Genomic DNA, 26784 nt, shown 5'->3' with positions numbered 1-26784 from the left:
CTAAGCAAAACAATCAGACGTGAGGATTATTCAGAACAGGAGCCTCTACTTCTTTGTATACTGAGTTTTCGGGTGAATGTCAAAGTGAAAGACAAATAAGCAATTTTCACTTTTTGAATAAGGAACAAGAAAACACCATCCTTCAAACTGGATTCAGACCTGGGACATAAGAAATACTCGCTGCTTTTTCTACAGTCTTAAGAGCTAGCAACTGAGCTATCGAGGGGTCAGAAAATAAACGTTTTGTCACACGCGTAGCCCAAGTGTAGTGTAGTGTAGTGTTCCTCTTTATTTAAATCCCAGTTCGACATCAAAATACTCACTCCCATAGTCTCGTTTAGTAGAAGAAATGGACCAGGCTTCTACTGTATAAACTTCCAGAGTTCTTATAAAACATTTGAAGGGATATCAGTGCAGCAGGAAATTAACTCTTTTTCTAGTGGGATCAGGATCACATAAAACCTTTCGTTTGGATTGAGAAGAGGATCATGGTGACACTCAAAACATACTAACCTTTGCTTCTTTCGAGGACGAATGGATTATTGAGCTGCGAACATCGGTTCAAATCCAATCTCTCCAACTGCAGTTGCTTCTTTGAGAGTTTCTTCAAATCTTTCAACTGAACGTCAATATCGAGGGATATTGACGGTAAAATCTTACGGATTTTGGTTTTCTTTTGATCGAAATTGTATTAAAATTCGAGCCTCTTTCACAGTTGTATAATACTTTCCCCTGCATCCTCAGATAAAAATTCTAAATACCACAAAGTTACAATATATGGAATAGCAATTATTTTTAAATGTTTTTTAAAATTTGCATTTATTTAGAGCTACATTTAGTGCTAGGTAAAGATAACATTGTTTATATTGATGGGATATAAATGTACGATGAATTTATGAGCTAAAAGGTGTACGCAGGTGCCTTTTGCGTACTTTAATCAAAGACAATAAATAACTTTCACTCAGACGTTGATCAGAAGCTCAATAAATGACGAAGCAGAGGCTCCTGTTCCGAATTCCCCTCACGTCTGATGGTCGTGTTCTGATCAAGATCAATCTAAATTGGTACAAGGGATTTTAACAAATCTGGTCTTTAAGTTCAGGGACTGCTCTGTCTGCTTTGTAATTCAAAAATAGATACAAATGTCAAGTTTTTTATAGATAATGTGTTGTCTGTTTTCAAAAGTTAGGTACTTACAGATGCAGCCATTCAAAGTGCGCGTCACAGACACGTACCGCAGGTGACGTCGCTCAGTATGACGCAAGATGACGCGTGGCACCGCAGTACGTGATTGGTTGACCGACAGGGGCACTCGTGGTCCGTTGGTCTGTCGTAGAAAGACTTACAGTAAAAACGTCTTTGCTGTGCCCGTTGTAGATATTGAATTTTACCACTGAAGGGAAATCTTAGTAGCTGAGCATAAAAAGAATAGGAGCATACTGTAACGCGTGTGAAGGCCATAAACGATATTAATTTTGGAACATAAACATACAGTATATACTGTAGCTGGTCTTGGTACTTTAAAGAAAAAAATACACACCAGTATTCCATTTCTCCCTAAACATTTTAAGCTTTGAAGTCTTTAACTAACATGATACCGGAGTCAACAAGCATACTTTTAGAATTTGATTAAAAGGGAATATAATATGGAATCGCGTATCTAAAGAATTTAATAACGGTATTCGTGTGCTGCGACAGGGCTGTGTAGGGCTTTTTCGCCTGCCTGTTCATGCGAGCTGTCTTCTAGCCGACTGGTCTAGGTGCGTGACTAGCAACTGGGAGGTTGTGTGATCGAATCCAGCTGGTGCCGGACTTTTCTTTTAACAAACATTTCTTCGAAAAAATAGAATAGCGATATTATGGACAATAAATTGACTTTTATATTTCAAAATATCGCAACATGAACGATATTTGCGATATTTTGAACATATCTTCCCTTCTGACAGCGGTTCCTCCTTCTATTGTGTGTGTGTGTGCAACAGAGTAAATTTTTATAGAGAAATGGAGGCTGGACAGTATGCGTTACAATATAAACATTTATATTGATTTAAATCGTGTTCTGATTTAAATCGCAAACGCGTGTTTAATTATGTGTTTTTTAATCATAATCAGGCTAATGCATTTCTACATTTTCTGTATGAACCAGCTTAGAGGTTCATACAGAAAGACAGCTTGTGTTTAAATTGAGTGTAAGGTAATTTATGCTTCTAAAGTCATGGTCAGCATTTATTATTGTACTGTGCTGTAAACTTTTTCTGTGCCTAGTCACATTATTTTATAGCGTTTTTATTGCGTTATTAAATCCGGTGGCGCTGTGTGTTAGAGTAGTTTCCTGACTCCCTTGTCACATGGTCTGTGATTGAATCCCATAGAACTATGACTTTATTTTTTAACAAACATTTCTTTGAAAAAATGAAACGTTTCCCTTGGTCAGAGATTAAATAAAACCTCACTCGCACCAAACAAATTTATATTTCTAAATATCACAAAATACGTTCATTGTCTTCCAATCGAGTCGAGTTGACATTGGAAGCCTGCCACACCCGGACTGTTAAACCAACGCATTAGCACGTCAAAGCCCATCGAGGGTATTGAGCCAGTATTGCCTTTAGTATTCCCCCCTCTCCCCTCAATTCAATTCAATTCAAGGTGTTTTATTTGCATGACAGATGGGTACAAGCAGTGTTGGGTATGTATATTGTAACGCTTACGGCAGACAGGCACTGTGTAAGAGCCGGCGCACCAGAGCAGCGCACCGAGGGAGCGTCTGCATTTCTAACTTAGTTTTTAAAATTAGTCAAGCAATATGAAGCATCTCCTTTTACTTAGTGCCTGAGCATAAAAAGAATAGGAGCATACTGCAACGCGTGTGAAGTCCATAAACGATATTAATTTTGGAACTTAAACATACAGTATATGGCTGGTCTCGGTACTTTAAAGAAAACATACACACCAGTATTCCATTTCTCCTAAACATTTTAAGCATCGAAGTCTTTAACTAACGCGATACCGGAGTCAACAAGCATACTTTTAGAATTTGATTAAAAGGGAATATAATATGGAATCGCGTATCTCAAGAAATTAATAACGATATAATTATATTCATGTTGCAAAAGAACTGCAACGGACATAAAAACTCCCTTGCTTTTAACAGAGCGTTCCATAATTTCTAACTACGAAAATGCCAGGTGAAAGGATTTGTAAACATATTTTGTTAAAGCAAGTCAGAACCCATTCAGAGCCTACATTACATTTTAGCGTTTCATTCTGAGCAGAAGACCCTCACACCTGAAGAAGGGGGAGGTGTTTTTCGCTGGAAATCTCGCCTGCTTCTACTTTACAACCGGAGTGCTGGCTGTGACGAATTAAACCGGTATTACAGGTTACAATCACAGACCATGTGACATGGGAGTCAGGAAACTAACACAGCGCCACCAGATTTGATAACGCTATGAAAACGCTATAAAATAATGTGACTAGGCACAGAACAAGTTTACAGCACAGTACAAAAATGCTGACCATGACTTTAGAAGCATAAATTGCCTTACACTCAATTTAAACACAAGCTGTCTTTAGCCCTCTAAGGTGGTTCATACAGAAATGTAGAGATCCAGGCTCAGAACACACAGCTTCATTAGCGAATACATATGCAGGACAACTAGAGAAGACGTTTTACAGAGGATGGATTTTTAGAAACATCCCATCAGTGACATCACTGAAGTCAACTCCTAGGTACTGTAACTGTCGTGTGGATAGTTTCACAAGAATCAGACAAAGGTTTAAGCATCGCTTGTTCTAGATAAAACTGCAAAAAAAAACAACAACCCATAATGTACTTCTTTGCGGCTCTGTTTGCCCAAATCATATATTCACAACGTGAAATCTAGAAAATAATATTACGTAACCAAAATCCGCAATATGGAAACAGAACCTGTGTAATTGTTGATAGATGATGTACTCGTAACATTTTTTCAAGACGAACTACAACATTTAAAAAATGACTTGTATGTACTTGATATCTCTAATCAATCCACGGGTCCCAGCACGAAACGAAAGTAAAACGCATACCGTTTCGCGCTTCTTATTAGTTGCTCAAAAGTAATTTGACCGTATGAAATGCATAATATAAACCTAGAAACATATACGTGAGTAGTACTTAAGCACTGTAGTATCGGTGTTAAGACATACCTCTCAAATACTGTAAATCAAGTTAAAAATATCTCAAGATTCTGGTCATAATGAAACCATGTTTCGTGTATGTTTTCTTTAAAGTACCGAGACCAGCCATATACTGTATGTTTATGTTCCAAAATTAATATCGTTTATGGCCTTCACACGCGTTGCAGTATGCTCCTATTGTTTTTATGCTCAGCTACTAAGATTTCCCTTCAGTGGTAAAATTAGATATGAATATTCAATACTTAAACGGGCACAGTTAAGACATTAAATATACATATACATACTGTATACAGTACAGTTTGCATACGGTAATATGTTTATGTCCCTAAATCAATCTCTTTTATGAGCATGTGAAAGGCATGGTGAATCACTGTACTTTGCATGATTGGAAAAAAATGCGTGATTGCGAAATGCTGTGGCGTTACTTTTACAAAGACGGTCAATGAAAAAAAGAATGTGGACCAGGGCAATACTTTGAGTTTACAGCTTGTCCAAGGTCATTTATTATTAATACTATTATTAATATCTTCGTTAAAGACTTTGATGGCTACAGCTCAAACATGAGAGGTTGAGCTTTATTAGCTCCACCTTGCGGAAATTCCGGATACTATTATTTTGCTAGCGGTATTTACCGGTAACTCGCGGTATTTACCGGTAGCTTGCGGTAGACTGCGTACAGCGTACCGGAAAATAATGCGGTATCGCCCGCGCATTTTGAATGGCTGCATCTGTAATTGACTTTATGATTTGGTTTTGATTTTGAATCGTTATATTATTAAGTTTGTGCTTTCTCTGTTTTTATCGTATTGTGAAGTTATTTTTTAAACAAACGCTTACAAAGGCAAACAGGGCACACAGTACAAGCTACTGTGCACTTTTGGGAGTATACCAGGTTCGATATAAAATCACAAAAATGTAAAAGGAGAAAATACCCCAGACTGCGTGTAAAGCCCTCCTTGAGGTATGCTTTCAAAATAGCTGCACCAGGCACTTGGACACAGATAAACACAGGGATTTAAAATTCAGGAATATGAATGGTCAATTGCTTACAGTTGGTTTTTTTACGTTTCGTATTTAGCGATTTGTGTATAAATCTTTTAAAAATTCATTAAAATGCTAACAATATGTAAAATAAAAGCAACAGCACCGTTAAATGCCGGGGAGACGGGCAGTTTTTTTTTTTACAATCAGATTCCAATCTCTAATGCTGTGTGTGAGAGCTGTGTGTGAAAGCTTACTGTACATAACTTTCCTTTTCTCACATTTTCTGACAACTATTTTTTCTGACCAAAGGGGCACCCTGTCAAGATGTGAGTCGCTCTTGAATCAGAGCTGGGTGACACGGGCTTCTGTTCTGATATGGTTGTACGAGAAGCAGGAGGAATCACTTCACTCGTATGAAGCATGAGCTGAATCAGGAGTGAGACATTTCGTGTGTTTGTGCATATGTCAACGCCTGACCTACATCGTAAAACTAAAACTAAATTAAAAACTAACATTAAGTTGTCAGAGACATTCATTTATATACAAACATTACTTGTTTCTTTGCAGATAGGCATGCTGAAGTAGCTACCCACCTGAATATATTAAACGTTTCATCTATACAATCAACATAGTGTTCTCCTGAATAACTACTCAAAAGAAGCCGCAGCTCAGGTGTTAGAGAGATTTGAAATCAGATCGATGGATTTAGAGTCCAGACTGCTAACCGACAGCTGACACAGGTCTTTTACAGAACTGTTTTGATTTTTTCTACTTTGTCCCCGTGACGTCATTGTCCTGCTCGCAGCCGAGCCCGACACACGGTACCATCTGGTTTCTGTCGCTGGGCGCTCACCCTGCGGTCCATGTGGGTCCTCATGCCCCAGTATAATGACGGGGACACTAAACTGTAAACAGGTGCCGTCCATTGGCTGAGAAGTAAAACTGAGGTCCTGACTCTCTCTGGCCTTTAAAAATCCCAGGTCGTCTCTTGAAAGAGTAGGGGTGTAACCCCGGCATCCTGGCCCAATTTTCCATTGGCCCTTACCAGTCATGACCTCCTAATAATCCCCATCTATGAACTGGCTTCATTACTCTGCTCTCCTCCCCACTGATTGTTGATGTGTGGTGAGCATTTTGGCACAGTATGGCTGCTGTTGCATCATCCAGGTGGGGCTGCACATTGGTGGGGGTAGTGGGATTCCCCATTACCTGTAAAGCGCTTTGAGTGGAGTGTCCAGAAAAGCGCTATATAAGTTTAAGCGATAATAATAATAATAATTATTATTATGTAAATTGCAATAAAAATAGAATATTTGTTTCAAAATCGATTAATGTAAAAACTGATAAAGCTAATGCTTTTTTCAGGGCTATATCTACTTTTTTAAAAAAAAGAGAAGTCTGTTGCAATTGTGAAATTTGGAGAAGATGCACCAGCGGGTGCCTTCACATCTCCAGCTTCAGTCTCGCCTGTAGCTGGGAGAAGGTTAAAAGCACACAAGTGATCTGTAGACGATGTTCGGGGAAGAGATAATTCTGTTTTCAGCACAGGGAGTGAGAATGATAAAAACACAGAAAGCACAAAGTTAATAATACAACGATACAAAATCAATACCAAATCATAAAGCCAATTAAGTAGCTATCCTTTGAAAACAGAGAACACCTTTATATCTACAAAAAACTTGACATTTGCATTACAAAATGTATTTTTGAATTACAAAGCAGACAGAGAAGTCCCTTAATTCATAGATCAGATCTTGGCCAAAACAAGACAATCAGATGGGAGCTGAATTTGGAACAGGAGCCTCTGCTTCGTCGTTTATTGAGCTTTTGATCAACGACTGAATTAAACAGATTCACTATTTTAACTCTTTGGTTACAATACACAAAAGGCACCTTCCTTCAAGCTGGAGTCAAACCAACGACCTAAGGATTCCCAAGTGTTTCCATTACAGTTCCCTACTCTACCAACTGAGCTATCGAAGGGATACCAGGAGCTGCACTCTGACACATACTGCCCAATGTAGTGAAATGTTCCAGATGAGTAAAATCCCAGATCGACATTGTTTCCAACTCGTTTCCTTAGTCTTTTTTACCTTGAATTTAAGCCACAAACCAGGATTCTACCGTATAAACTTCCGGGGATATTAAAACATGTTTGATGGGGCATCAATCATTCCAGGCGGAAATTGACTCCTTTTTTTTTCTTGGGGGAAATGAGGAACAAAACTAAATGTCATTCTGTGCTTCTTAGAAGCATTATCACAGCTAATGCATGTAATGCCTTTAGTATGTGAAGGTGAGAGTTCAGTTATGCCAGGGAGTGAAGAGAACTGAAATTTAGAAAATTCATATTTAAATAGATTGCAAATCTTCAAAGTGTTCTGTCACTGCAAAATTATTACAGGGGTCTACCAGCTGCGATACGTGCTTGTTTTGGGACTATTTCCAATAAGTATCGCATTAGTAATTGTGTGTCCTTACTGGTATCTTTTAAACTGTGAGGGACATTCGGTTATATAGTCATAATCCGATTTTAACGTGTCCTGCATTTTAATTTACTGAACAGATAAATTGAAACGTTCTGATTCAGAGCCCCTGCAGTTCGTGCTAATTAGAGCCACAGCAATGCTCCCGTGTCCTGAGCACCACACTGAGCACACGTTCAGCTGGACTCTGACTTTGTTCAGCACGACTTCTTGTTGCAGTTGAGCTCAGAGCTAGAGATGATCTCCATATTCTACCGCACTAAGTAGTTCGAAAGTTAGTACACAGTACACACTTTTAAGTGGAGTCAGGTTGTTAAAAAATTAAACCAGCGCCCTGTCACAGAAAAGTACCCCGGTCTCCCCCGCAGCAAACGTAGGCACTCAGCACTGTACTAAAGAGGAGCGCTTATTCGCAGCTGAGCGTGAGCTCTGTTTACAGTCAGCAGACATTTCCTCATTTCCAATGACGTTTTCGCCTGCTCTCAGCTTTTTAAAGACGGTCATAAACGCTCATGAAGTAATTCATGTCAGTTTGAAGTCTGTTTCTGTTGTCTCGGCTCTTGATGAAGAAAAGCCGTGCCGTGATTTTTTTTCCCACTTAAGGCTTCTATCGTTTCTACTCTAACGAGAAAAGCTTTTCATCAGAAGTGTGATTTGAACATACGTCTCCAGGAGAAACTGCACTGGCTGTAAACTCCAGAGACTCCCTCTCTGAAGAAGTTTCCGTCACCCTGCAAGAGAGAAGGTCCATCATTCACTGAGGCAACCACTGAGACAATTAACATTGAACACGTGAAATGCGAGATGCTTTCTACCTAGGGATTTTATCGTTTCTACGTTGTCAGAAGTGGGGTTTAAACAAAAGTCTCCAGGAAAAGCTGCAACCTAAACGCAACGCCTTAGACCACCAACCATCCAACCTGTGTCTCTTATACGGAATTATATTTTATTTCTTTCTACTTGTTGAAAAGAAAAAAAGTGAAATCATGTAATGAGAAAAATGTCTTTTTTCATGGGAAAAACAAGTACGAGCAAATGTAAAGTTTAGAGCAGCGCTCAATAAAAACGATCAGAAACCGAAAGCGCTTCTTATGCGGATCAGTATATTCCGATGCCGGTGGTTCTGCAGAAGAAATAAGAGTAGCCGAACTCCAAGCACTGTGTTGCCATTACGGCTACTCTGGCTGCAGCTGCTTTAAGATCTACTCAGCGAGCACAGAAAGTTGAAGGAGGTCAGACTGGTTTGCGCTGTCTAAATAACAGTGTGTGATTTTAAATAAGACTATTTACAATGTAATACATGCTCCAAAAGTACTGCACTGGCTGCTATTTGAAACGCCTTCATAAATGACGCGTAATAGAGATTGATGCAGCTGGCTTTTATGCTTCACAATACATTGCAATCAGGAAAGTATACTGTATTGTAATCAGGAAAATAAATCAATTATTAATATGCAATACAACGTCTGTTCTTAAAAATGATAGCTGTTTTACACTGACGTCGCTCTTTATGAGATAATCCAGATTGTGAAGACGACTGCACCCTAGCAGATCAAAATATAACACAATGGCTGTAAAGCACACTCTGAATCGATCCGAAAATTTGATTTCCTCGATCCGTTTAGGCTACAACAGGCAACTTGGCGCTTCTCCAGCAAACCATTTCTCAGTTTTGTGAATGACTTGTGCTTCCAGCACACCAACTTCTGTAGCTTGTCTGGATGGCCGAGTGGTCTGATGCGCCAGTTTTAAGGGCTCATGTTTTTCCATTGCTTGGGTGTTTTGGTCTCTGAATAGAGGCGTGGGTTCAAATCCCACTTCTGACAGCTACCGTCTTTTCCCTGCCTTGCGTTTTTCCTGTCTTCTTGTGCTTGCTGACAACGACAGGAAGAGGAAAACGGAGAAACCGGCTTGGGGGCACATGATGGTCAGGGAAGTACTTCTTGAACACTTATGTGATTAGCAGAAAGTCAAATAGGCTTCGATGTCTGCCTTAAGAACTGTTTGGGCTGCCTGTAATCGAGGAAAGATTAACTGCAAAGTATGCATTCAAATGTGAAAGACCGAAATAGAAAACCAGAAGAAGACTTATTAAAAGAAACATTGTTTTCCTTGCGGTTTATCCTGTATTTCACTGGCTGGAGACGCTGTGTCCGGGCTCAGCGGTTATATAAGAAAAGACACAGGCGGGGTTCATGGTTTTGTGCTCCCCCTGCGGAATGCGCGTCTCTTCTCTCCTTTAATACCTTCATACACTCCTCTCAAACCACAGCAAATTCCCAGAATATTTCGGTTTTACCTATTTCACAGGTAGTGGGTCTTCCTTTCCGAGATCACAGGTAGAAACAATAAATACGCTGAAAACAGGAAGGTATTCCTGATCGTAGGCGAAGATGTGCAAAAATAAATTTCCTAAAATCCAACAAGGTCCAGTCACGTTCAGGTACTATTCTGATGTAGATGAATATTTTTGGCACAGCTGTTACAACAAACAGGCAAATAAACTTTTTTTATTATTTCATTCGAGCTTTTTTTGAAAATGTTTTTTTCCATTCACTAAATAATACAAAACACAAACCCACCATAAACGTCTGACCATTGATATTCCTGAATTATAAGCTCGTACACACGTACCGCGAAATTCGTGTAAGAGTCACAGCTGGGAGGCAGTTCAACGAATATGATGCCTTTCAGAGGCCGAGTATTAGACACGCGTTATCGTGCGGAGCTTATTCTTCCTCTACCGCAGTCTTTGCCTCGGGCCACCCCTCTTGGCACATTAGCACTTTTAATTTTCGATTTTCTGTATAGAACACCGAATATCTTGAGGAAGTCTGTCAAGCAAAGACTGCTGGATAATTGAGGTGCAAACGTTGGTTCAAAATCAACATCCTCTGCTATTGCCGTTGATTCTTTGAGAGTTTCTTCAAGTTCTTCATCTGACCTTCAATATCGAGGGATATTGAGCATAATACCGTACTATTTGTAGCTTTCTTTTGATCGCCTGTTTTATTAAAATGCCAGCCTATTTTACAGTTATTTAGATATTTGGCAAGGTGTAATAGCCCCCCTCGCATCCTCAGCTAAAATATTTTAAAAGTACAACAAAATTACATTATATTGAACAGCGTTTATGTTAACATTTATATTCAAATTAAAGTAAATATACGAAAATATTAAAATACAACTTCGGCGATCTGTCGTTTTTGCTTGTCAAGTTCTCAAACAATTTTGCTATGTATTTTAAATTACTTTAGCTGAAGATGCAACGGGAGCATAAGTGAATTCTCCCGCCACCCACTGGAACCTATAATTCCATGGGTGAATACTAACTGCTTGGAAATTGCCAATGTCCGTAATTATTGGAAATTCCCGGTAATGTTGACTCTGGTACTCAATTGTTTACTACTGCAAATATCAAAATAGTTCAGGTTTTGCGGAACAATTTAATTTTTGCGGCGATGATGTTTACTATAGGAAGAAGTGCGTCCCTGGGTGGGATCAAAAAACCCACCTTGGAGTTAATAGCCAAACACGCTAACAGGTTGCACCACAGAAATGCTTACACCTTGCTTTTTTTCATTTACATACTTTTGGTGAACAAAAAAATTCGCTCGCATTTCATCTTTCGCAAGCTATATGATTTTAAAAAAAGCAAGTTGTTCTGCAAAGGAAATGAATAAACGCATTAAACCAAATCAAGACCTCTTTGAGTGTCCCAAATTACATGTTCTGTAAAACAAGACAGGAAAAAAGGTACCGCTGGAATTCGGATCCAGGATCTCCTCTTTATGAAATAAGTGCTTTCACCAGCTTTACCACAGCGCCGGCAGAACACTATTCTTATACAGGTGGGTACCCACCCTCAAACCTTTGTTCTCCCGCTACTTTACCTTTGCCTACTGCCCTGTCTCTCTCACACCTGAAGAAGGCTCCACGGCCGAAACGTTGTTGTCTCTTTCTTCTTTTTTCCAGCATGGAATAAACCTATTACCTATTCTTATACAGCCGCTTGGACACACCGCTCTGAGACATCTGAGGTCGATGTGCGCTGAGCCTGGTCGCCGACCAAAATCATGCCCAAGGGTAGATAGCTTTCGTGACGAGGTGGCCGAGTGGTTAAGGCGATGGACTGCTAATCCATTGTGCTCTGCACGCGTGGGTTCGAATCCCATTCTCGTCGGTTTAGGTCTTCGACTTGTGATCCGTTTCTAAGTCTGACTTGCTTTCTTTAGCTACTGTAGTAGAGCAGTAATATTTCTAGCGTTGGCTGAACATGGCTTACAGCAGTAGCTGACAGATATAGTCTCTTAATAGGTTAAATTTATGCTTTGTACTGCTTTCACCTGATATTAATAGTAGTCCTGATGAACGATTTAGGGACATGGCGCATCTTGAAAATGTTCTTGTTAATTTCAGTTTGGAAAAAATGCACTCACCAGAAGCAGAAACTGGTCGTATCTGCAAAATGCGCAATGCAATAGCAATGTCTTGCTATGAGTCCTTACCTGTTACAGGAGGCGTTGTAGGACTTTTTAGCTCAGAAAAAGCTATCAATTCATCTTACATTTCTACTCCATCAATATTAGCAATGTTATCTTTACTAAGCTCTAAATATAGCTCTAATTAAATGCAAATTTTAAAATACATTTTAAAATAAATGCTATTCCATATATTGTAACTTTGTGGTATTTAGAATTTTTATCTGAGGATGCAAGGGAAAGTATTATACAAATGTGAAAGAGGCTTGTATTTTAATACAATTTTCGATCAAAAGAAAACCAAAATCCGTATGATATTACCGTCAATATCCCTTGATATCAACGTTCAGTTGAAAGATTTGAAGAAACTCTCAGACAAGCAACTGCAGTAGCAGAGAGTTTTGATTTGAACCGATGCTTGCAGCTCAATACTCCATTCGTCCTTGAAAGAAGCAAAGACAGGGATGTTTTGAGTGTCTCCATGATCCTCTTCTCAAGCCAAAAGAATGGTTTTATATGATCCTGATCCCACTAGAAAAAGGGTCAATTTCCGCCAGCACTGATGTCCCTTCAAACGTTTTACGTTAAGAACTCTGGACGTTTATACAGTGGAAGCCTGGTCCATTTCTTCTTCTGAACGAGACTATGGGAGTGAGTATTTTGATGTCGAACTGGGATTTAAATAAAGAGGAACACTAAACTACATTGGGCTACACGTGTGACAAAGCATTTGCTGTTCGACCTCTCGATAGCTCAGTTACTAGATCTTAAGACTGTAAACAAAAACAGTGGGCACTTCTTATGTCCCTGGTTTGAATCCAGCTCGAAGGATGGTGTTTTCTTGTTCCTTAATCAAAAAGTGAAAATTGCGAATTTGTCTTTCACTTTGATGTTCACCCGAAAGCTCAGTATACAAAGAAGTAGAGGCTCCTGTTCTGAATAATCCTCACGTCTGACTGTTTTGCTTAGACCTTTAAAATGTACACTGTGGACTGTTTGCTCTTCCTAACACAATTAAAAAGCCGCCGACAAACTTACCGATCGGGAGTTTAGTTCAGTGATAGCGCGCACTTAAGACGCTCCGTTTTCTATCGCCGGCATCTCTGTATTCTTTTTAAACGCGATATCTTTTATTCTTCGTGTGTGAATTTCAGGGAGACTCATAAACTCTTTGTCTGTTTTAAAGATACATTATTTTAAACCAGACATAATGAAAGACGTAGTAACTAGACACACGTACAAAACACATGAATAGTAGCGGCTCTGAACTGAATGTGGTGCTGTATGGGAACGCGATGCAAACGCCAATGGCACACTGGATAACGTGTCTGATTACGGATCAGAAGACTTTAGGTTTCTACTCCTTCCTGGTTCGTGAAGAAGCTTTTAAACCACGCTACTCAACACTGACATCGTAGTGTGTGCGGTCCTACACAACCTTACTATCGACTGGATGAGTCTTCTGTTCAATCTCCGATTCTTTCCGCACATTCCTGCTATTTCACCACCGTTATTGTAGGATAACAGCCAAAGACACGAGAAGATATACTATTCCGAAGAAATGTCTTAAAAAATCACGTTAAAAAGGGTGACAATAAGTTTTTGTTTCTTTAACGTAACCTTACTTTAGCCTGTAAAGTTCACATTATTTTCTGTAGCCGCAAATCCTCAATATTTCTGCTGTCTCCCGAGAAACACAAGCGTGGAGTCAAATCATATTAAATAACACAACACATCTATTAATTTAACACCCAGATGTGACAGAACACATGTAAGACTTACACACAGCTTTTAATATGCTATAGTGAATTTGCAAGTGTCCTGGGGAGGGAAGAGAACTGATATTAAGGAAATACATATTTAAAGGGGATGTAACTGAATAATTTTTTAGCATTATTTATTGTGTTTTGACTCTATACTTGTGTTTCTCAGGAGACAGCAGAAATATTGATGTTTACATTTATTTTCACATTCCCGGTGATATTGACTTAGGTACTCAACTATTTACTCGTAGTTTGACTCGTGTCAAAAGTTGAAAATCTCTGTAAACATCAAGATGGCTAAGGACGTGGAAAGAAACTCAATCACATTTAGAGAAGGTAATGTTTAGATCGGATTAATTCGAAGTGTGTCTCTGCGTGCCTTTGATCTACCAACGTTGTGTTTAACTGAAGGACACCCTGAGTGTGGCATAGAAACTAACACATGTCGTATTTTTTCTACATTCACAGATTTATGGCTAAAGTAAAAACAAATCGTTGTCATTTTCTTGCCAGCTGGCAGTAATTCTTTTGCATTGATAAGAAAGATGAGAACTTTATCTTTCGCAATGTGTGGATTTCTTGAAAAATAAGCTGTGCCAAAAAGGAAATGAACACTTCTTTTAAACATAATGCAGAAGCATGTTGTCTATATCAATAAACGGTGCGAGAAGACAGGAAGAAAGGCACCGCTGGGATTTGAACCTAGGATTTCCTGTTTACTAAACAGGAGCTTTAACCAACTAAGCCACAACGAGGGCGAAGCAGTACCCTTTTACAGCCAATTGCACACACTGCTCTGTCACATCTTCGTTCGGTGTGCGGTGAGCCTTCTCGCTGAGCATGTTGAGAAAGGATGTGAAATGGCTTTTATCCGGCAATTTCATTACCAAGGAGCTCAATATGCTTTTGATGATCTACAGGGTGTCCAGTGCAACACAGGCGATGGACTGCTAGGATTTGGAGCCAGGATTTCCCGTTAGCTAGACAGGTACTTTAACCAACTAAGCCACGGCGCCGGCAGAATTCTCCTCTTTTACTGCCACTTGGACACACCGCTCTGAGACACCTGCGTTCAGTAAGCGCTGAGTCGGCTGGCTGAGCACGTTCCCTCCTTTACATTCAATAGGAGTCCCGACACGAAGGGAAATGGCTTTTATTGTGCACTTTTCATGTCCAATGCGCTTGACATCTCCCAAGGGCGACAGAGTTCATTTACGACACTTTTCCTTTCTTTCTTTCTTCTTTCTGTACTCTTTGATGAAACAAAACGAGAAATCATGTAAGGGAAAATGTCTTTTTTCATGGAGAAAACATGCACCAGGAAATGTTGTGTTTAGAAGAAGTGAGTTAACATGAAAAGTGACCTAATTTACCGGAGCAAATGCTCACCTAGCAAGATCTGCTTTACTACTAGAGAGAAGTAGAGTGAAAGACGTGATCATTTCACGCCGTTGTGGAACAAAACTCTTTTTTCTTGGAATTCTAAATCAATTAGAAATTCAGAGCGACACATAAAGGCTTTGTCTGCTTAAAAGTGATGATTTTTTAAAACTGATAAAAATGTAGAAAACACGTTTCTCACGTAGAAATTTAAGATGGGGGTGGGGTATTACTAGTAGCGGCGCTGAACTCACCATGGTGCAATTGAGTTACGTGACGGGCTAGTGGTTTAATGGATAACGCGTCTGATTTCGGTTTATAAGATTGTCGATTCGACTTCTACCGGGGTTGTGTGATTTAAATCAGGCTCCTCAGAAATATATGTCCGTTATGTAAATGAACCGCACCTGAAAGCAAACGTTGGGTCTGGGTTCCTTTCTTTCCTGCATGAAATAGCAAATCGTTACAAAAAAAACACCAACTAATGTCCAATAGTTAGTCATTTAAGTAAACATGAATATACTGTAAGGTCTTGGTACATGGGAGTGGATTTCAACCACAATTAAAAAAGGGCAAATTATAATTACAGGCTTCAGACACTTTTTCATACAAAAGTGACCAAACACTCCCTAACTTTCAGGTTTGCTTGAACCTGTAACAAAAAAGCGGTCTGAAACTTCCATTCTCTGATGTCACTTTCTCTAAAGTCAGACGTGATGTTTCGCAGACGTGCAGTGTGCCTTTTCTCTTGTCGTGTTCAAGATGAAACGCTGCATAAGCTCCTGACTGCGTGTTCTGTACTGTTCTGTTATTTCGTTCAGATTACCTATGTGGTGTACAGATAAAACTGAACAGCGTGGTGTAATTTCCGGGTTGGGCACCAGCAGCACCTGCAAACCCATCAGCTGACCTTGACGTGATTTGAACACGCAATCTTCTGAGCTGGAGTCAGACGCACTATCGTTGCGCCACGAAGTCACTCGCTATACATGCTTTTAATTCCCTCAAAGAGAAAAATCAGCGTCCCTGAAAAATATATATTTTTTTCATTCTCTCCTGTGTGGAGCGCCTCCGAGGGTCTCTTCTTCCCAGACCACAGATTATTCTTCCCGCCCGGCTCTCTCACAGAGACCAGACACACCGTCTCCACTAATGTGTTTACTACATCTATAGATCTGACCCCCTACAGCCCCGATATTCCTGGACAGGATATTTACCACCCTTTTATCATGAACTTCTCAACTTGACCTCTCCCAGGAGAAGCACAATTAACACAGAATCCTCTCTCCATTTAGTTGAGATCACCTTTGTGTCAGTGCAAATGTTTGTGAGCTGTCAATTAAATTTTAATATTGGTTGTACTGGTGTGCTGCTTGTCTGTGAAAAATTAATCTTCTGCTTCTTCATGCCGAATCATCTGCAAAGGTCGAGTTTATTCAATGTTTGCGCACAGCACTCCATCAGGAATATTTTGTCCTAGTTCAATAAGGACTTACTGCACGCATTCACAAACCTCACAAACCGATAAAACCGGTTTGCTGGTTAAAAGATTTTATTAAATGTGAAAAAAGGTCTGATTGTGAAAAGATCAAAATGTTAGTGAAAAAATCAGTAACATGAGGAAAAACAAACTGTGGGAGCCCCATGACTCCCCATGTCATGCTGTATTTCTCTCTCATTCTACTGGGAGTGGTGCCGTCGCTTCTGGATAAAGACTCTCAGTAGTCATTCCAGACAGGTCAGGTATGACTGTGCTTTGCCACAAGAACCTCAGAGATTGTAAGCTGGGTAGTTTCAGATCACTATTTTATTAAAGGTTCAAGCAAACCCGAATACCTTTGCAAGAGACATTTCAGAATCCCAGTCAAATCCAGTATGATTGCTGGATCCTTCGAATTCGACTGAACTATAGCACAGATCTGCAGTCCACCATTAGAATACTGTGGGTGTGTTGTATAAGCCATACCACCCAAAATAGTTCTAAAACAGGAGATGCATTCTCGTTTAGGAATGTGGTATAAAGTGAAATGGTCTGGGAAGAGTCCTACGTTTGAACAGTTCAAAATAGACGTAAAGGGGTATTTACGGACTCTTTCGAAATGTAAGAACAAGCTGTGCGTACCTTATCTTTATTTACCTTGTGTAATCGTTTTTCATAAAGTGTAATTGTATTATAGCATGTGCCCCTGATGATTTTCTTGATACGTTATATGTGCTTTTGTTTGTATTGTATGTAGTTTTGTTGTTCAAATAAAACGTAAAAGACACAACTTTCCAGATGCGGCTGCTGTAAAAATAAAATGACATCAAGGGTGCTGTACGCAGAGGTCTGAAACCTGCTCCACAGAAGATCTTTATCCAGAGGTGTTAAAGAAGTCGAGATCTCGCCATGAGAGGGGAAGCATCTCAGAAAAAGCAGGTGCAGTCGGTTCCACGGTCATAACGCCACTAAGTCGGGCGACAAGAGCAAAACCCACCCGGCTTCCTCCCGGCAAGTAATGAGACAAAGAGACAGCGCACAGCGGGTAGTGTGGCCGAGCGGTCTAAGGCGCTGGATTAAGGCTCCAGTCTCTTCGGGGGCGTGGGTTCAAATCCCACCGCTGCCAGGTGCTTCTGTCGAGACCCCCTTTCAGCTGACTTCAGACGAAAGGGAGGGAACTGCTTTTTGGCAGTCTCTCGAGAAACTAAGCAAAGTGTTTAAAGATACTTTCTCAGCTTGACATCAAGGCACAAAACAAAAACCTTCTTGCGTCCTCTCAACCCAAAAGCGCTTTGCCACTTTTTGCGTTATGCAGGGAACGACGTCTGCCCAGATCACTTTTGTGTCAATGCAAATCGTAGTGTGCCCTCCGTTTTAATGTTGGCTGTGCTGGCGTGCTGCTTCTGTCTGTGAAACTTGAATGTTCTGCTTCTTCACACCGAATCGTTGGCGGGGGTTGAGCTTGTTAAATCTTTGCGCATAGCGCTCCTTTGGAAGTACTTTGTCCAAGTTCAAAAGCGATCGTGGGATTTACTTCATGCGTTCAAAAAGCATGCCTCGCACGACAGATTTAAATGGGGAATGGAGCCTGCTTCTTGCTGTTTTTCCTGTGGTTGCAGTTACAAAGTTGATCGTGCTTTCACATTCTGTTAACAGTATTCACTGGCTGAGCTTTATCAGTTGGTTCGTAAAGGAATCTCTGCTTCGGTTCCAGAAAAGTCATCTGTAGTGTGTTTTTTTCTGTGCCCATGGCAGTCTTTTAAAGCTGGTAGTAATGGCGGCAAAGTTAATTTTTTATCCTCTTTAAAAGAATAAGGACGGGCTGGGGCGAGCTCCATTTACCACTCTTTCAGCTAACCGCGGAACTCGCGAACTGATTACACTGCAGAGCCACAGGTGCCTCGCTTTTCTCCATTCTCTGGGTTAGGGTGAAAAAAAAAACTTTGCTGGTATTAGCTGGCCTGCTCGGAGTACCTCTTCTTCACTGATAAGCAAGATTTGTGTTTCATCTTTCGCAAGCTGTATAGATTTCTTTCAAAACAAGTTGTTCCAGAAAGGAAACGAACACTTGCATTCACCTGAATTAAAAGGCATGGGATTTGCCCGTAAGGATAAATTCTGTACAGTAAGACAGGAAGAAAGGCACCGCTGGGAAACGGACCCAGGATCTCCTGTTTACTAGACAGGCGCTTTAGCCAACTAAGCCACAGTGCCGGCAAAGGGCTGTCCTTTGACAGCCACTTGGACACGTCTCAACTGCTCTGAGACATCTGCGTTCGGTGTGCACCGAGCCTGCTCGCCTTGCAAGTTGCCTCATTTACATGCGATAGCTCCAGCACTAAGAGAAAGGAAGAGAAATGGCTTTTATCTGGCACTTTTCATGTGAGAGGATCTCAATCTGCTTTCCGTGTACAAGAGGATGTCCAACTCATGTAGCTAAAGACGTAGACGACAGTGCTCCACTGAAATCTTGATCTCACAACCCTCGGCATGACTCCGCTGTGTTCTGCGTTAGACAAAGGGGGGAAAAGACTTCTTTCATCACACGTTTTGCACTGTTTACGGTGTTTGCAGTGCTCTTTCTTAAATGAAAACCAGGAATCGGCACCATATGAGGTGAGACTAGATAATATTGGAACAAGTAGCCTCGCCATTCCATGCGTGACGTGAGCAAAGTGTAATTCCTGTCTTTATAGTGTGCTTGTTAGAGACTTAGCTGGCACCCAGAGCGCTTTAAATCCGGGAGTCAGCAGCCCAAGACAAGAGAGCTTCCTTCGTCTATGTTTTTTGCGTGAAGGGGGGAAACCATGTGTGTGCTGAAAACGATCTTAGTATCGAAGTGCCGTCCCACATAACCGATCCGAACAATCTGCTTTACAGAGGAGCACTGCCGGAGCTTATCGTTGGCAAACTGAAGACCAGGCCGACCTCTTCTGTGACTCTTGAACACTGAATCTCAAGGTTGTGAATTCAAGCTCCACGCTGGCGGGAAATTCCATAGGTAATGATCACATTTTCTTCCATGCTAATCAAAAGAAATATTAAGAAACTTTTCCCGATACCAGTTTTTTACAAAAGTAAAGGCACACGGCACATGTGTGCCACACCACGTCCAAGTTTAGTGACAACTACCTCAGAGATTGTAAGCTGGGTAGTTTCAGATCAGATCACTTTTTTTATCAAAGGTTGAAGCAAACCCGTGTAGCGGCAATGCTTGTTAGGAAGACAGAATTAAGTATTGCGGTGCTTTCCCAAATGAGGCCTCAAATCTCTGTTCATCTCTGTGGTGCAGCCACAGAGAAACTATTCATGCAGGCTGATTTAAAGATGTTTTCTTTTGATAAGGGACAGCTCCCAAAGGGGGATGCACTTAGCTAAGCCTGGCTATCATGATCAATGGTCATCCATTGGCGCCTATCTGTCTAGGGAGTGCCAGATAGACATCTGGACTGCATTCCTAAGTGTCAGGAGTAAGTGACTCATATCTCACCTTGATCAACCAATCAGGGACTGGTAGGGCCGAGTAACCCACGTGGGACTCTGATGCCCATGGAACTTTCAGCCAATGAACGAGCTGAAGTTCCTCCAGGTAACAACAGGCAACACAGAGAGCCTGAGAGAATTCTGTGAACTTTTTCGGACAATTCAAAGGAGAATTCCAGGGCAGGACAGCCCAGGAGCAGAAGGCTCCCAAGGGAAAGGCATTCTCGCAGCGCGCCTCCTGACCATCCTGAGACTCAGCCCGGACAACCACGGAACGGCCAGTGTGTCCGAGTGCCAGAACTTTCCTTTGCTCTAAGAGTCTAGAGCGGAGGTTGCCAGAGAGTAACCAGAGGATCCACCCGAGGTTAGCATCAGCAGCAAGCCTCGTGAACAGGTCGGAACTGTGGACAGCTGAATCACTATTCAGAACTAGCGCTTCATCAGGAACGAACCGGTCCTCTTCCTGACTTGCTGGGACCCACAGTAATCTTTTCTCCTGTGCACAAACTTTGCTAGTTAAAGCCAACACTAACTAGCCGGTCAATGAGCGTCAGCAGCGCACCGTCGCAAGCCGCACAGCACAGCCTGGCACGGAGCCAGAGAGCCCTCAGGAGATCTGAATCTCCAGAGATTGGATGAGTATTCAACTTCAATGCATTACAGCTCGAGAATTCAATTGTTATCCCAACCAATTGATATCGATTTAATTCCTAAGAGTTATGTACTTGTTTTGAGTATCCAATGTAGATGTTATAACCAAGTTCATTTACGAAACGTTCTAAATGAATGATATACTGAACGTATGTCCTCTTGATATATGTAACTCTTCGTAACTCATTGAATATATACCTTTTGGATTCTGATAACCCTCTCGATAAGATCTGTTAGGGTTTACATGCATATTCTATGTATTAATAAATGTATCCTCCTGTATTAGTACCTGTGTGTGTGCGTTGTTTGAGTTATATCGCATGGTTGGATTCTAAAGCCATTAAAAGAATCATTTTGTGATTTACTGCTACAATTAATAATTGTCCCAGTAAATGCCCAAACCCTACAGAACTGGTGCCTTCAGAGAGCACACTACACCCGAATACTTTTGCAAGAGACATTTCAGAATCCCAGTCAAATCCAGTACGATTGCTGGATCCTTCGAATTCGACTGAACTATAGCACAGATCTGCAGTCCACCATTAGAATACTGTGGGTGTGTTGTATAAGCCATATCGCCCAAAATAGTTCTAAAACAGGAGATGTATCCTCGTTTAGGAATGTGGTATAAAGTGAAATGGTCTGGGAAGAGTCCTACGTTTGAACAGTTCAAAATAGACGTAAAGGAGTATTTACGGACTCTTTTGAAATGTAAGAACAAGCTGTGCGTACCTTATCTTTATTTACCTTGTGTAATCGTTTTTCATAAAGTGTAATTGTATTATAGCATGTGCCCCTGACGATTTTCTTAATATGTTATATGTGTTCTTGTTTGTATTGAATTTAATTTTGTTGTTCAAATAAAAATTAAAAAACATAACTTTTCAGATGTGGCTGCTGTAAAAATAAAATGGCATCAAAGGTGCTGTACGCAGAGGTCTGAAGCCTGCTCCACAGAAGAACTTTATCCAGAAGTGTTAAAGAAGTCAAGATCTCCCCATGAGAGGGGAAGCATCTCAGAAAAAAGCAGGTGCAGTCGTTTCCACGGTCATAATGCCACTAAGTCGGGTGACAAGAGCAAAAGCCACCCGGCTTTCTCCGAGCAAGTAATGAGACAAAGAGGCCTACTATGACAGGTAGCATGGCTGAGTGGTCTAAGACACTGGGTCGAGGCGTAAGTCTGTTTTGGGGTGTGAGTTCAAATCCCACTGCTGCTAGCTGCTTTTGTTGGGACTCCTCTTCATCTGACTTCAAATGAAAGAGAAGGAATTGCTTTTTGACAATCTTAGGGCAATGGATGTTAAGTTTCTGCAGCTGAAAACACAGGCAAAACTGCTCCATGTGAGTCTTGAACTCACAAGCTCGGCATTACTCCGCCGTGTACTGCTGTATAAGTACCGCGCTTACTGGAAGGTTGCAGAACCTTGGAGAGAACTGTGCTGGAAATCGAAATTACAGATTTCATTATCTGCACATTTAATAACTAGGAGAGATAACTCCTTCGGGTTCTAAAGCTCAGAAGTGCACTTTAAGAAGTCTTTGCTTTTGTGAGATGGATCTCCGAGGTGCACCTTTTTTCTTATTACTAAAGATACCTCTACATTGTGAATTATTTGAAGACCTAGAAAAAGGAACGTGGCATTAGTTGAAATAAGCACCGAATGGTTAGAATTCAACCTACATACTTGCACAGGTCACTCGGCCACGGACAAGAATGATCAGCTACCACCACTATTATTATTGTTATTATTATTCAACCAGTTGGGGAACAACACAGTCGAACAATCCCACTGTTCTTATTGCAAGAAAAATAACATGAGACCACTGTAAGAGGAAGAGTGTTGTAATTCTTTGAACAATGGATGTCTATTTTTCACTCTTATGGGCAACCCTGTGGTATTTCTTTTTCTCTTCGGTGTTGTGCACAGGCAAGTTCTGCAGCGATATTTGCCGCAGACATTTCTCCGCAGCTCCGTATTAAATCCGTTCTCAACTGCAATGGACAGAAGATTGTCACTTCTCTACTACAGCAGCATCAGTAAAAGACCCTCTGAAAACAGTAAAGCACTAAAGCACTGCAAAACTGAATTCGGAAGAAACATATTAGGGATTTTGAGTGATGTCCGCATACAAGCAGTCCAGTACAGACACTGAAGTCTTTGAATATCGACTCTCTATTTTGCGCTGCCTTTTCCTTGGAGTAAAACTATTCAACTGGAAGAATGTTTATCACAGGTTTAAAACTTGCCGTTGCTATTTGGAGAAATCCACAACCTCGTGTTTTCACATGCTTTAAAAGTACACCCATACACACAGAAAAAAATAACGACACTGCTAATGATTTTTACAGAGCCAAATCACAGTTGACCTTTCTGAGCCAATTGATAAAGCCGACCCAGTGAGTAGTATAGCAGAACATCAAAGAGCGTTCAACTTTCTAACTACCGCAACCACAGGAACAACAGCAAGAAGCGAATCAATTTCCCATTAAATGGTGTTGTTGTTTGAGGTATGCGTTGTAAACACATGCACTAAATCCCAATCTCTTCTAAATTTGGACAAAGTATTTCTGATGGAGCACTGTGCGCAAAGATTAAATAAACTGTACTCCTACCGACAATTGAGCGTGAAAAAGCAGAGCGTTCAAGTTTCACTGACAAAAACGCTACCACAGAAAAGCCACACAAAAGCACTATTAAATGGAATTGACGGCACACTACGATTCGCACGGACTCAAAAGTTGTTCCCTGCATAATGAGCAATCCAATGAGCATTTCTGTTGAGAAGAAAACTAAAGCTTTTTTCTGCCTTGACATTAAGCTTACAAAGACAATCGTGAAAAACCTAGCTCAGTGAGCAAGGCTTTAACACAGAAAGACCTGGTAGTGGTAGGATTCAAACCCACACCTCTGAAGAGACTGGAGCCTAAAACGCACCACTCAGCCACACTACCATTGATGAGACCCTCCATCCTCACATTACTTGGTCGGAGAACGCCGGGTGGCTTCAGCTCTTCTTGTCCGACGTGTGGAAACGACTGTACCATCGTTTTCTGAGATGCTTCCTGTCACTTGGTGAAATCTCTACTTCTTTGGCAGCTCTGAATATAGTTCTTCTTTGGAGCAGGCTTCAGACCTTTTATTTAATGTATAAAGGAGGGCACATTCCGAAATGTGTAATTCCTGTTTTAGAAATGCTCTGCTCTGACACATGTCAGTGTGGGGAGTGGGCAGGTAGAGAGCTTTTACAAATGCTCATGATGTTTCTCACTTGGTGTTACCTGCGGTATTATCTCTCTCTGAGCCTTTGGAAAGAAAAGAGTGGCTCCAGTGTGAGGTAACTTTTTGAACAGCCGGTCTCCTTGTCTTACAAAACAAGAAAAAAAAATCAACTGGGAAACTGCCTAGTGGACATTTTGTCGTCTTCTTCTGACCTGTATTTGATGCGATTCTCTGAAAACGTGGCACATTATATCTGTGCTACCTGAATGGAGGGTGACTGTACTCATAAGGATCATAGATTCGATGACAAGCATCTAAAAATGAGCATGAGAAAATGACATCATGCTATACGGTTGAATGGCACAAGTTCTCCTGTTCCCTCCACAGAAAATGTGTGTTTTAAAGGAAGTGTCATGTTATTTTTTTGCCAGACAATGCCATGCCATAAGAACAGCGTGGTTGTTTAAATTAATTGGTCTGAAATTGGTTTAAACTGCAGGGAAATAACAACAAAAAAAGAAGTGCTTCTTAACACAGAGATAGTTGGAGATATTTGGCAGCAGTGGGATTCCAACTCACACCCCCAAAGAGACTGGAGCTTTAATCCACCTCTTTAGAGCGCTCGGCTGCATTAGCCTCGACTGCCTCATACCTCACACTGGCTCACAGAAAACTAGGTGACTTGTAAAGGCTGGTAGGAGACGAAAGGAATAAATGCTTCTTTTTTGGACAAAGTCTTTATCTACTAAAAGAAGAAAAGAAATATTTGATTATTATTTTTTCACCAGTTGTTTTGATCAAATTATTGTAATGCAGTGCCATATTAAGGTATAATATGTACATGAACGTCATGTCTGAGTCGGTGATGGCAGCTGACTATCGTTGGAGGACAGTTTATTATGAGAGAGTAAGCCGGCATAATGAGGGAGAAGAGATTGGCCTCTGTGATGCAGTGTCCAGTGACACTAACTATCTGTCCTACTGTTCTCTGCTAACATAGAGGGTGAATGTTTATTTAGGTGAATGTAAGGTTTCTTTCTTGTAAAATATTTTCGAGCGCATTTTGTTGCTGAAAATTAATCTTGTGCGTTTGAATGAATTCCGATATTGTCACCTAATTCTATACACTGTTTCATCAGAGTAGAACATCAGTCAAAAATGTTGAGAAGGTGCTCCTGTTTTCACCATTATAAGAACTGTGATGCACCAGTAATATTTACTCTTATAAAAGTATTGTAATTGTAGTGTTCTATTACAGTCTTGAGTGACACAAACATTCTCTTTTACTGCACCTCTACAACACTTCTCCAGAGGCCAGTTCAGCAAAAAAGGATCCTCAACAAACACTGCAATCGCTTGATAAAAGCCATTTCTCTTAGTGTTGGTGCAACTATTGTATATAAAGGAGGTGACTTGACAATGAAAGGTGTGATCATCTTAAAGAGAGTATTCATGAAGGTGTGCGTCGGAAAGCTCTCCACTGGCAATTGACTGGGCTTGTGAAGAAACCAATCTCGCTCAACAACCATACACATGAAGCTGAATCCGTGAGCTGATTGACACAAAACAATGTCACTTCACATTATCCGCAAAGCTGTTTTGCTTGTCTGACCACCTCTTCCCACATTACAGTGAGCACATATCTTTCAGTTTCTTCTCTTGTTTTTTTCTTACTATTTTACTGTCCCTTTCCCCCATGTGGAGATGTATCCACAGCCAAAAAACCCTGTTTCACCCTACGTTTGTGGAAATTTTACAATCTGTGTAGGAGCCTGGCTTACAGAGGTCAAGTGGTGCAATTGGTCAGTGTGTGGTACATATACAGTTGTGCACAGTGGAGTTATACTGAGGTTGTGTGTTCAAGCCTCCCCTGTAGCCATTAAGTCTTTTGAACGTTTTCCACCCATAAAAAGTTCATTTGCCGTAGCAGTTTCACTGTGACTTTGCAGGTAAAATATTCTTAATGAGAATAATGTTTCGTATGCAATAAATAACCACACCAGAAAATATTGGAGATCAATGGCTTGTCGTACTTATCGCAGCAGGCACTCAGACACAGATATGTCCTGTCAGTAAAGAAAATTCATGAAGAATTCAATGTCAAGAGGAATGACATCATTGCAAAGGCAATATTTTCTGATGATTATTTCGGTTAATAATGATTCGTGTGGGAATTACTACTGTCATTACTACTAATTGTGATAAAAACAGAGCACTCACAGCTCTCTGGATGTTGGTCTGGACTCTAGAAAGTGTTTCTATTCGCAAGCGGCTCTGGACCTCAACACCTGTTGATGGGTCACTTCTGTCAGACACACCAGTGGAGCCCAAGCCCACCTACACACACATTCACACACACTGACAGATATACACCTACACACTCACACACATTTATACTCACAGACACTACACACACTCACAGACACAACACACATTTATACACACAATCAGACACTCACACACTCAAAGATATACACTCACAAACATTCACAGACACACACGTAGACACTATATACACACATAGACACCGCATACACTCTTAGGTATAGATACACTACAACTAACACTAATGCAGATACTGCTAATATTGCAACAGTAACACTATCACCAAAACATACACTATCATGGTTACTAACACTGACACAAACTACTACTAGACTAATAATACTTATAATA

The 26784-nt window shown here is 40.7% G+C and overlaps 2 non-coding genes across 2 annotated transcripts; both read left to right on the top strand.

The window, feature by feature from the left end:
* Nucleotides 1-11750: 11750 nt before the first annotated feature.
* Nucleotides 11751-11832, top strand: trnas-gcu (transfer RNA serine (anticodon GCU)). The gene has a single exon. It is a non-coding gene; the product is annotated as a tRNA-Ser (tRNA).
* A 5965-nt stretch (nt 11833-17797) lies between these two features.
* On the top strand, nt 17798-17879 carry trnal-aag (transfer RNA leucine (anticodon AAG)). The gene has a single exon. It is a non-coding gene; the product is annotated as a tRNA-Leu (tRNA).
* The last annotated feature ends 8905 nt before the right edge of the window (nt 17880-26784 follow it).

The sequence above is a fragment of the Atractosteus spatula genome, unplaced genomic scaffold (genome assembly GCF_055471065.1).
Source record: "Atractosteus spatula isolate fAtrSpa1 unplaced genomic scaffold, fAtrSpa1.hap1 Scaffold_108, whole genome shotgun sequence".
NCBI classification, from domain to species: domain Eukaryota; kingdom Metazoa; phylum Chordata; class Actinopteri; order Semionotiformes; family Lepisosteidae; genus Atractosteus; species Atractosteus spatula.
Note: the sequence above shows the minus strand (reverse complement) of the source record. Positions and strands in the feature narration are given on the sequence as shown.